Source organism: Amyelois transitella, chromosome 24 (genome assembly GCF_032362555.1).
Source record: "Amyelois transitella isolate CPQ chromosome 24, ilAmyTran1.1, whole genome shotgun sequence".
NCBI classification, from domain to species: Eukaryota; Metazoa; Arthropoda; class Insecta; order Lepidoptera; family Pyralidae; genus Amyelois; species Amyelois transitella.
The window spans coordinates 7,435,146-7,446,980 of record NC_083527.1 but is presented as its reverse complement, the minus strand read 5'-3'; positions in this window follow the sequence as shown (position 1 = coordinate 7,446,980).

Sequence of the window (11,835 nt, the reverse complement as noted above, 5' to 3'; positions counted from 1 at the left end):
AGACCATTTGCTAGGGATTGTATCGTTATTAACGATGAATAGTTATTTATAACATTAAGAATAAATTCTTAGAAAACATTGCATGTGCTATTTATCTACATATTATTAATGATGAATTTGGTTGTCTGGAAAAAATCCCAATAGGGAAAAGTCCGCCATTGTACATATATTTTTTTTTAATTCCAAGAATTGTATGATTTAATTTTTTTTGAGCAATGAATAATTTACAAATAAAAAAAACTTAAAAGGATACCTATTACTTGTTTGTTCTTTTTTATAAAAACTAGCTTTTGCGCCCACCCATCTTGTCCAATGTTTTAATAATAACAATTCATAAAAATTCCTTTTTCCTAGTGAGTTAGAAAGAAATAATTACATCTTTTCACTTGCCACGAAATCATGTCCCGACTTGTATTATTAATGCGATAGTAAGTTTGTTTGCTGTCCCTTAACGCGTTATCTACTAAGAGTCTGGAGAAGGACATAGGTTACATTTAATTCCTGTAAAAACTATAGTTCCCGTGGGATTAGCGAAAAGCCCGTATTGTATTGTAGTTAGCGCTAAGATAGCGCGGGCGATACTACGGGTGAAAGCTAGTCATCTATACTAATATTATAAAGCTGAAGAGTTTGTTTGTTACAAAGCGCTAATCTCAGGAACTACTGGTTTGAATTGAAAAATTATTTTTTGTTGAATAGACCATTTATCGAAGAAGGCTTTAGGCTATATAAAATTACGCTGCAACTATAAGGAGCAAAGAAATAATGGAAAATGTGAAAAAACGGGGTAAATTATTCATCCTTGAGGGTTTCAATGATGCCCGAAAATTACTAAAATTACTATTCCACGCGGACGAAGTCGCGGGCACAGCTAGTAAATAAATAAATAAGTAAAAACTTATCGAAACAAAAAATTATTTAAATGACTGGTAACAGCACTAATCTTTTTTTGTGATACACAAATGCCGTGTGATAAATATATCATCGTTAATGAATCATTACTTTTAATTCCCCATTGTTTCCACGGTAGCTTGGGAAGTACAGGTTTTAAATGATGATTTGATGACATAATTTTTGTTAACCTAGAAGGTGTATACAGAATCAATACTCAAAAATAATTGAAAGCTATACGTCTAGCCAAATCGAGAATAATAGAATTGAGATTAAAGAGATGTGCCGTGTGGTTCCCGGCACCAATAGAAAAAAGAATAGGACCACTCCATCTCTATCCCATGGATTTCGTAAAAGGCGACTAAGGGCTTTTAAACTTGGGATTCTTCTTTTAGGCGATGGGCTATCAACCTGTCACTATTTGAATCTCAATTCTATCTTTAAGCCAAATAGCTGAACGTGGCCTAACAGTCTTTACAAGACATATCCCTTACGGGGTAGCCAGAGCCAACAGGGCTCTGGCTACCCCATAAGGGATATGGACGTGATTATATGTATGTAGTGAGATTATTCGTATCGTAGTTACATGGATTTAAAAGAATCTTAAGTTTTCCTTAATAAGAAAAAAACTGACTAAATGCGCATTATACATATATGTATCTATATTATTTTTATTTTTAATTTTCCCTTCCGGTGCGCCCTTTTCGTCATTTTGAGGAATCTGCCTATCCCTAAGGGTTATAGAAAGGGGAGTCTTGCCTAGTCATTGATGATCCGTTTAGTCGATTAGGCATTGATGTCAGACGAAGTCACAAGGGTGGAAACTGGTGAACGAAGGACGCGCCCACTCGGAAAAGTTACATTTGCGCATCGGTAAAGATATTATACTTAAAACGATGTGCCGTGTGGTTCCCGGCACTAATATAAAAAAGAATAGGACCACTACATCTCTTTCCCATGGATGTCATAAAAGGCGACTAAGGGATAGGCTTACAAACTTGGGATTCTTTTTTAAGGCGATGGGCTTGCAACCTGTCACTATTTGAATCTCAATTCTATCATTAAGTTACAACCAAATAGCTGAACGTGGCCATTCAGTCTTTTCAAGGCTGTTGGCTCTGTCTACCCCACAAGGGATATAGACGTGACCTTATGCGACCTAGACGCGGGCGAAGCCACGGGAAACAGCTAGTCTACACTAATATTATAAAGAGGTTACCGTTTGTGAGTTCGTATGTATGAGGCGGATAATCTACTGGACCGATTTTAAAACCATTAGTAAGCTACATTGTCCGTAATTATTCATATGTATAAATAAATACGGGACAATATAAATATTCACGGGACAAATTACACAGATTGAGTTAGCCTCGAAGTAAGTTCGAGACTTGTGTTACGAGATACTAACTCAACGATACTATATTTCATAATAATATTTCATAATAAATACTTATATAGATAAACATCCAAGACCCAGGCCAATCAGAGAAAGTTTGTTTCTCATCATGCCCTGGCCGGGATTCGAACCCGGGACCTCCGGTGACACAGACAAGCGCACTACCGCTGCGCCACAGAGGCCGTTACATGTATTAGTATTGAAATAAAATTAATTGTATGTTTGTTTGTCCACAGATGTGGGGGCACGCGGAGTGACCACGGACGGGCTGCTCAGCGCCCTGGCCCGCCTGCGCCGCGCACCACCCCCCATCCCCCACCCCTCGGCTCATCCCACACGCTCTGTAAGTCTGTCATTTACACGGTGGTGACTACTTGAATTATGAACAATAATGGTGACTAGCAGCGTCTTTTGTTGGTAATATATGTCAATATATATAATATTAGAAGCCGCCCGCGACTTCGACCGCATGGAAACCGTATCAATCCCGCGGGAACTCCGGGATAAATTGCTTATATGTTATTCTCGGTCTTCAGCTACCTACATACCAAATTTCATAGTAATCGGTTCAGTAATTTTTGCGTGAAAGAGTAACAAACATCCATACTGACATCCTGACATCCTCACAAACTTTCGCATTTATAAGTTAGTTTGTAGGCACCTAATTTGAATTTGAAAATCAGTCCTGTAGTAAACTTTGAGAATGTAACAAAGAACCTAACCCGCAGCTTCGCCCGCGTGAATTTAGCGCCATCCAATAAAAAAATTACGAAATTAACACCACCTACAAAAAGCAACAAACAGTTACAAGACAGTTAGTCTGACTCTGTAAGTTTATTATTTACATGATGGTGACCACTGGTGACTACTCATACATACGACAATAGATAATTGATAGAGCCAGTCTTAAAAGACTGACAGGCTGTTAGGCTTAATGATAGAATCGAATCCTAATAGTGACAGGTTGCTAGCCCATCACCTAAAAGAAGAATCCTAAGTTTATAAGACTATTCAGTCACCTTTTACGAAATCCACGGGAAAGAGATGCGAGTGGTCCTATTCTTTTTTATTTTAGTACCGGAAACCACACGGCATTGCATATTGTATGTATTTGATACAAACCTAATGAGCATTATATGATAATTAGTTCTCTATTGCCGGCCGAGGCGGTAACGCGATTGTGACGAGTTTCGTAAACGAGTTATGATCGAGTATCGAGTGAACGCTTCTCGATTAGGCGTATTATCGATAACATAGGCTGTTCAATCATTCATACATTTTCGTTTGGTACAATAATCAGGAGCAGATACAATCACATTTCCGTTACTTACGGGTTAGATAGAGCCAACAGTCTCGCAACGACTGCAAGGCCGCGCTCAGTAAGAAAAATATAATCTAGGAAAAGCTTGAATCATATTTCCATTATCAAGCCATACTGTTGAACGTGGCCTTTCAGTCTTTTCAAGACAGTAGGCTCTGTCCATCCCACAAGGGATATGGACGTGATTGTGCATACATATATATAATCACGTCTATATCCCTTGCGGGGTAGACAGAGCCACATTATAAGCCTATCCCTTAGTCACCTTTAACGACATCCATGGGAACGAGATGGAGTGGTTCCTTTCCTTTTTTTATTGGTGCCGCGAACTACATAAATTTTAATGATGCAAAAACATTTGCAATCATTTTTATTTGAGTTCACTTTTGGTTATTCCCTTCCGACAGATACCTACGCTAACTGGTGGGGGTAATGTAAGAGTGGAGGGGGTAAGGTGAGAGTGGAGGGTGTAATGCAATAAAGAATCAGTATAATGTGCACTCAGCCCTTGCACTTTGCAAAGAGCTTGATTCTAAACTACTGAACTCTTAATTGTATAAATATGATTGGTTACAAAAAAAACAACATACGTACATATGGTCACGTCTATATCCCTTGCGGGGTAGACAGAGCCAACGGTCTTGACAAGACTGAAAAGCCACGTTCAGCTATTTGGCTTAATGATAGAATTGAGATTCAAATAGTGACAGGTTGCTAGCCCATCGCTTAAAAAGGAATCCCAAGTTGGTAAGTGAAACCCTTAGTCGCCTTTTACAACATCCATGGGAAAGAGATGTATGATGTATCTATTCCCTTTTGTATTTGTATTGCATATCCATTTCTATTCTTATTTCTATATCTTCCTTGTAATTATTTGTATTAAATTTTAATAATATAACGTGAATGTCAGTAAAAGGTCAATAATGACCTGCAATCTGACCTCGTGCCCTGAATATTGTCCCTAAAGGTTAGGTTTGTGTTACTTGGAAGAACGTCATCAGGATGTAGAATAACTATCCATTTCTCAGTAAATATGGCTTTATTCAATAAAATTATACAGTACTAGAGGCCGCCCGCGACTTCGTCCGCGTCAATCATTCCCGCGGGGACTCCGGGATTAAAAATAGCGTATATGTTATTCCGGGTCTTCAGCTACATACATACCAAATTTCATCGTAATCGGTTCAGTGGTTTTTGCGTGAAAGTATAACAAACATCCATACTGACATCCTGACATAGGTACTCACAAACTTTTGCATTTATAATATTTGTAGGATGACTTGAGTATGTGACACAAATGAAATATTCCTTTTACGATAAAAGGTGTTAAAGCTAATGAGGAGGATACCTGTCACCACACTGGACAGAGTGAAGTTGACGTTATCGAAGAAAACGCTGCAGTGCAGTTTGTTAACGCTATTTAATTATTATTTAATACTTATATAGACTTATTACAGGTTCAAGTGCCACCTCTACCTGGTACCAATGACCATTTTTAAAGTTATATTAGTGTGAAAACAAACCGATGCTCTTATGGTGAGGAATAATATCTTGAGGAAACCTGCACCTTCAAGCAATTGGATGTGTAACTATGGATCCAATACGGGTTAGGTTTACCTGCAAATGTTGTGGAGGTACGATGGGATTCGCTTCGTCTAAAAACCTGACTCACCCAATCCAGGATCCATGGTCAAAGGCATACCCCGGGCTCCTCTCCAGAGTGGTGAGGATGCAACCGGGACTAAAGCCCGGAGGAAACATACAATCACGAGCTACTACATACATACATAAAATCACGCCTCTTTCCCGGAGGGGTAGACAGAGACTACCTCTTTCCACTTGCCACGATCTCTGCATACTTCCTTCGCTTCATCTACATCACGAGCTTCTATTACCTCAAAATTCTCATCACGTCGGTGACAACACTGCAGTAAAACGGCAAATAAGGTCCTAAGCAAATGTTTCCGATAAATGTGCTACAAAACAGACAAACAGTTTCATTGTACGTGTCTTGTTCTTGAAATCGGTTCTCGGATTTCCGCACTTACCACAACTTTGTTTTTGTTTTTATATGTATAGAAAATTCTTCAGCGAAAGAAAATACAAATAATCAATATTATCACGTCTAAACCCCTCGCGGGGTAGACGGAGCCATCAGTCTTGGAAAGATTAACAGGCCACATTCAGCTGTTTGGCTCAATGATAGAATTGAGATTCAAATGGTGACAAAATTGTTAGCCCATCGCTTAAAAGAAGAATCCTTAGTTTATAAGCCTATCCCTAAGTCGTCTTTTACGACATCCGTGGGAAGAGATGGAGTGGTCTTACTATCTTTTGGGCTAGAAAATTACTATGAATAAAAATAATTTTCTAACGTTTTTATAAAGAAACCTATACACGCAGATAACTGAATGTGTGACCATAATCCAACCCGACATCCAAATAACAGGGTTATTTTGAATGCTTATCTCCGAAACAGGGTAAACAGGCGTGTAATTTAAAACAAAGCAAGCTGTTTGGATTAAGTTCATAAATAAGCAAGGTTGGCATCGCGTCGAGAACACAACCCGCGACCGCACATGTTTGTTCCAGGAAAATTTATCGCGTAACGCCTGCAAGAAATAACATAGCAAATTTGCACATTGTCGTATTTGCGCTAGTCTAGCTAGTTGGTGGAATAATTCAAGAGCCAATCTTTGTTTTAATCGTATGAATAAAACCAAACTGAGTACTGATTGTACTCAGTTTGGAAAATAACGATTTCCTGAGGTAATCAATATAACGAATAATAAAACCTTACAAAACCTCGAATCCGTGAAATCTTTGCTTGCGCGATTTAGACTTTTCGCTGTTTTGACTGATAGCGTCGCGTGTTGTGACTTGTGGCGTAAAGATGTGGCCACAATTATATCCAGATAAATCCTGCCAAATTTATGTAATCTCTCTCACTTCTGCGTGTTTTACCCTCCGCCACAAGTAGTAGGCCTCAGGCCCCAAAACAGCCTGAGGCCTACTTAAATTTTGTTACTAACTAATTTCTACAAGTACCTACCTATTATAAATCCTACGAAGTTTTAAAGGGACGTTTGTATGTACAAGTACATATGTTTGTTACTTTTGTACGCTAAAACAACTGAACGGATTTTCATGAAACTTCCCAGTGATACAAAAAAGACATTGGGATTATTATAAGTTTAAATTTATATTTTAATCTCAATTCTATCTATATATCTATATAGCTAAACGTGGCCTATCAGTCTTTTCACGACTGTTGGCTCTGTCTACCCCGCAAGGAATATAGACGTGATTATATGTATATATGTTAAATTTATAGGTATTAAAAGTGGACAAAGTCACGTGTAACAGATGGTAAAAAACGAAATAAATGGTCGATTGCTGAGTAAACATATTCTCAAAACTACACAAACATAAACCCCAACTCCTTGCATGTCAGATCAATACACGGAGAGGTTTGAGGAGGTAGCTCGGAGGGCCCTTGGAAGGGACTGAGGCCCTTAAGGAGTCTAAGCTTACTGAGATAACGCCAAATCCGATAGGTTGACTTAACAATTTTCTTTTAGGCATTATACGAGTATTTTGTTGTTGTAGTTTTAAATTATTTTCTTAACTGGTGCTGTGTAGTTCCCAAAAAAAGAATAGGACCACTTCGCCTCTTTACCAAAGATGTCGTAAAAGGCGACTTAAGGCTTATAAACTTGGGATTCTTCTTTTGGGCGACGGGCTAGCAACCTATCACTTTATATGAATCTCAATTCTATCAGTTGAAACAGCTGAACGTGGCCTATCAGTATTTTCAATACTGTTGGCTCTGTCTACCCCGCAAGGTATATCGACGTGATTATATGTATGTATATTTTTCCAACTGTTTCTAATTTAAAAACTATGGAGGTTGGACTAAAACTTAGCAGCATAGAAGTAATCCTATGTTCCAGGCGACTGGGCGCCAATCCTGAGCTTTGTGGATACGAGGCGAACTTTAACCATATAATGTATATTGATCTAAGCGATGGGCTAGCAACCTGTCACTGTTTGAATTTATTTAATTTCTATTTAGCCATACAGGTGAAGGGATAGGCTTATAATCTTAATTCTATCAGTTGGTACCTTTATTTTATTTTGCACGTTACCTACGCATCATGTTACAATGATCCGTGGTCACCGAGCGATTGAAAACCAGCGGGCTACTGCTCCGTCTGTTATATGCGTGTTTAATACCTGTTTTATATATAAATAGAATAGTTTAAAATCAGTTATATTTATTATAGTTTCACAGTATGAAGTAGTATGAACATTGCACAAAGTGAACCTGCGCGGAAATAATTTACGTAGCTGCTAAGCATTGCTCGTTATAAATTTCCAGGCGCTCATTAATTGAAACTAAATTTATATCTGCGAACAGTTTCATAATTATCCACGATAAATCCGGTCTGAATAAGCAGAATTGCGAAATGAAAACATTAGTTATTCTCATAATGGTATTTATTCTCCGTAATAATATTTCACTTAACAACAACGTACTTGAAATTTCAATCATTGAAACTCAAATATTGGTTATCAATTTTTCTCTCTATTATTAAACTCATTTAGCAATAGCTTCCGAGTAAGACGGGGGTGGAAATTCAAACACTTTATTACCATTTTCGAGAGAATTCCAATAAATCTTTGCGTTGTTAGTTTTACAAATGGTTTTAGAATTTCGCTTTAACGTTCCGTAATCTGGAGAACCGATTGTTTTATTGTCAGCATTCCTCTTATAACAATTATCTGAGTCAAATTTCAACGTTAGCTTTATATCAGTTTTCTCGACACTTTTATCATGAATTGTTAAGTCCTTTTTATCGTTAGAATTAAAAATCTCAGCTTCATTTGAAAAATATCTTCTTGAAAATGCATTTCGTACTTTGATAGCTTCTTTAAATTTTACTGTTGATTTAAAAAGCCCATTTACCTCAAATTTAGCTTGAATAAAGTACAAAATATTGTTAGTGACAGAACATTTCATTTCATCGCGGTCGAATGAAAAAACTGGTGGTAAGTTATGAGGCAGAAAGAATTCAAATTGTTTATCATACTTTTTGGACGGCACACTTGTATCTTTTGTATCATTTGTGATAACATAAGTTTCGTTTACATAGCACTTCTTATTTCTATATGAAACACCATTGATGTTTTTATAACTGTCTTTAAGTTCCAAAACACCGACTCCTTTTAAAGAAATGGTTATCTTGTCAAATATTATAACTTTATCAACGTGAAACTTGATTACACCACGAATTGCATCGCCGGGAACAAATTCACTATTTGTATTTGTAATACAGATTTTACAGTTAACACTCATTTGGCAGAATATTTACAAGTTACTAGTTAGTAATATAATCACAGTTGTTTATGAGAAACCTTCGCCTAATGAAGGTAAACTCCATTAACGAGACTTGAATTTTGCGTTTAATTTGCATAATCGAAAGATAAGATTAGATTATTCGCTATTATCTTAACTAAATTCTTTTTATGATTTTGTTTGTTTGTAATATTTGTATTGCACAGTAATTTACATGGTTACAAGAAATGGTACATAGAAAAGAAATAAATCACTTGCAATGGCGGACTTGTCCCATGAAAGGATCTCAATATACAATCATTTATTGCATTTCATAACTTGACAAGTTTCGAACTTACTACGGTGCTAATTCAATCTGTGTAATTTGTCCAGTATATATTTATTTATTTACATTGAAACTAAAATATAGAATAGATATGGGTATCGTAAAGCCAAATGGTTGAACGTGGCCATTCAGTCTTTTCAAGACTGTTGGCTCTGTCTACCCCGCAAGGGATATAGACGTGACCATATGTATGTATGTAATAGCAATTATAACAGATGACGGTTAACTGTTCATCCTGTGGTCACATGGGTTTGAGCGCGTAATGTGACGGTAAGTGCTTTTAACGCGTTGGGCGGCCATTAAACTAGCGGGTAGATAATCAATTAATCAGGTTTCTAGATCATCATATATTTCGCGTTTTTCTCAAAGGGATAGGCAGCAACTACATTAAGTTATAATCATTACCTTAATTGATAAAGTATGCAGAGATTGTGGCAAGCGGAAAGAGGTAGTCTCTGCCTACCGCTCCGGGAAAGAGGCGTGATTTTTTATGTAATGTTATTTATTTAATTGTTAAAAAAAACGTAATCATCCTCTTCCTTTTTTTTCATTTATTCATATTGTCAAGTCTATATCCCTTGCGGGGTAGACAGAGCCAATAGTCTTGAAGAAACTGATAGGCCGTGTGGTTCCCGGCACCAGTACAAAAAAGTATAGGACCACTTCATCTCTTTCCCATGGATGTCGTAAAAGGCGACTAAGGGATAGGCTAACAAACTCAGGATTCTTTTTTAAGCGATGGGATACCAACCTGTCACTATTTGAATCTCAATTCTATCATTAAGCCAAATAGCTGAACATGGCAATTTAGTCTTTTCAAGACTGTTGGCTCTGACTACCCCACATGGGATATAGACGTGACCATATGTATGTATTATAACTAAAGTAGGTATGTAACGAGGTACAGACACTCAAGTTGATGGGCCCAACCCATGTTATTAATGAAATAATCGTTAACCATACAATTTACTACTGTCAATAATTAAGCGAGTATTTCAATATTAATCCTCTCTTATTGAGTACGTAAATCTTTAGAGATGACATACATACATATAATCACGTCTTTATCCCTTACGGGGGTAGACAGAGCCATCAATCTCAAAGGGTCTAAAGGCAACGTTCAGGTAATGCTCGCTACATCTCACACACCATCTCTTTCCTACGGATGTCGTAAAAGGCGACTAAGGGATATGCTGATAAACTTTGGTATTCTTCTATAAGGCGGTAGGCTAGCAACTTTGAATCTCAATTCTGTCACTAAGCCATATAAGTCTTATTAAGACTTTTGGCTCTGTCTACCCCGCAAGGGATATAGGCGTGCCTACATGAATGTATGTATACTTACTGTATTATATAGAATAGAATATATTTATTTTTAAAATTTTACACAACGTATCACTTATTGACGTCACGTAACTTAAATCTTATTTTGTCTACTACCGCTTCCAAAGCGCATGTGTAGAAAAAGCTATGGAACAAACTAGTCTGCAGCATTTTCACCTGACGTCAATTTATAAATGTAGATCTTTTAAATCAATTATATATATTTGTGCCGTGTGATTCCCGGCACCAAAAAGGAATAGGACCACTCCATCTCTTTCCCATGGATGTCGTAAAAGGCGAGAAAGGGATAGGCTTACAAACTTGGGATTCTTTTTTAGGGGATGGGTTAGCAACCTGTCACTATTTGAATCTCAATTCTACTCGTATCATTACGCTAAATAGCTGAACGAGGCCATTCAGTCTTTTCAAGACTGTTGGCTCTGTCTACCCCGCAAGGGATATAGACGTGACCATATGTTTGTTTGTTTGTAAATCTAATCTAATCTAATCGTGGACGAATGCACATTGTCTACATAACAAAAATGTGTAATGTAGTAGTAGTAGGTATAAATACTATCTTTAGAAGTCGGGTAAACAAAATAATAATATTACTACAATTGAATCGAGCCTAGTGTCGATATAAAAGGGCAATAATTGTGGATCGGCACTCAATTCGGGTCACTCCCTATCGGGAGCCTTATTGAGTTAGACTTGATGCAATAGAGTTATTCTGAAGTGTTATTACAGAAGCTGATTATCTTTGCCGCCGTGTTGTTCTCGGCATCAATAAAAAAAAGAATAGGACCACTTTCCCATGGATGTCGTTAAATGCGATTAAGGGATGGGCTTATGAACTTGGGATTCTTCTTTTAGGATCTGTCACTATTTGAGTCTCAATTCTATAATCAAGTCAAAAAGCTGAACGTAGCCTATCAGTCTTTTCAAGATTGTTGGCTCTGCCTACTCCGCAAGGGATATAGACGTGACGTGACTGCATGTATGATTATCTTTCATTAATATAACATTTTTAGTGACGTGTGGTTTCCGAACCTTTGGAATAGAACGACTTCATATTTTTCCCACGTATGTCGCAAGAGGCGATTAAGGGATATGATTAAAAACTTGCGATTCTCTGTGTAGGCGACTTCACTATTTGAATCTCAATTCCATCATAAAGCCATACAGCTGAACGTTTCCTGTCAGTCTTTCAAGACTGCTGG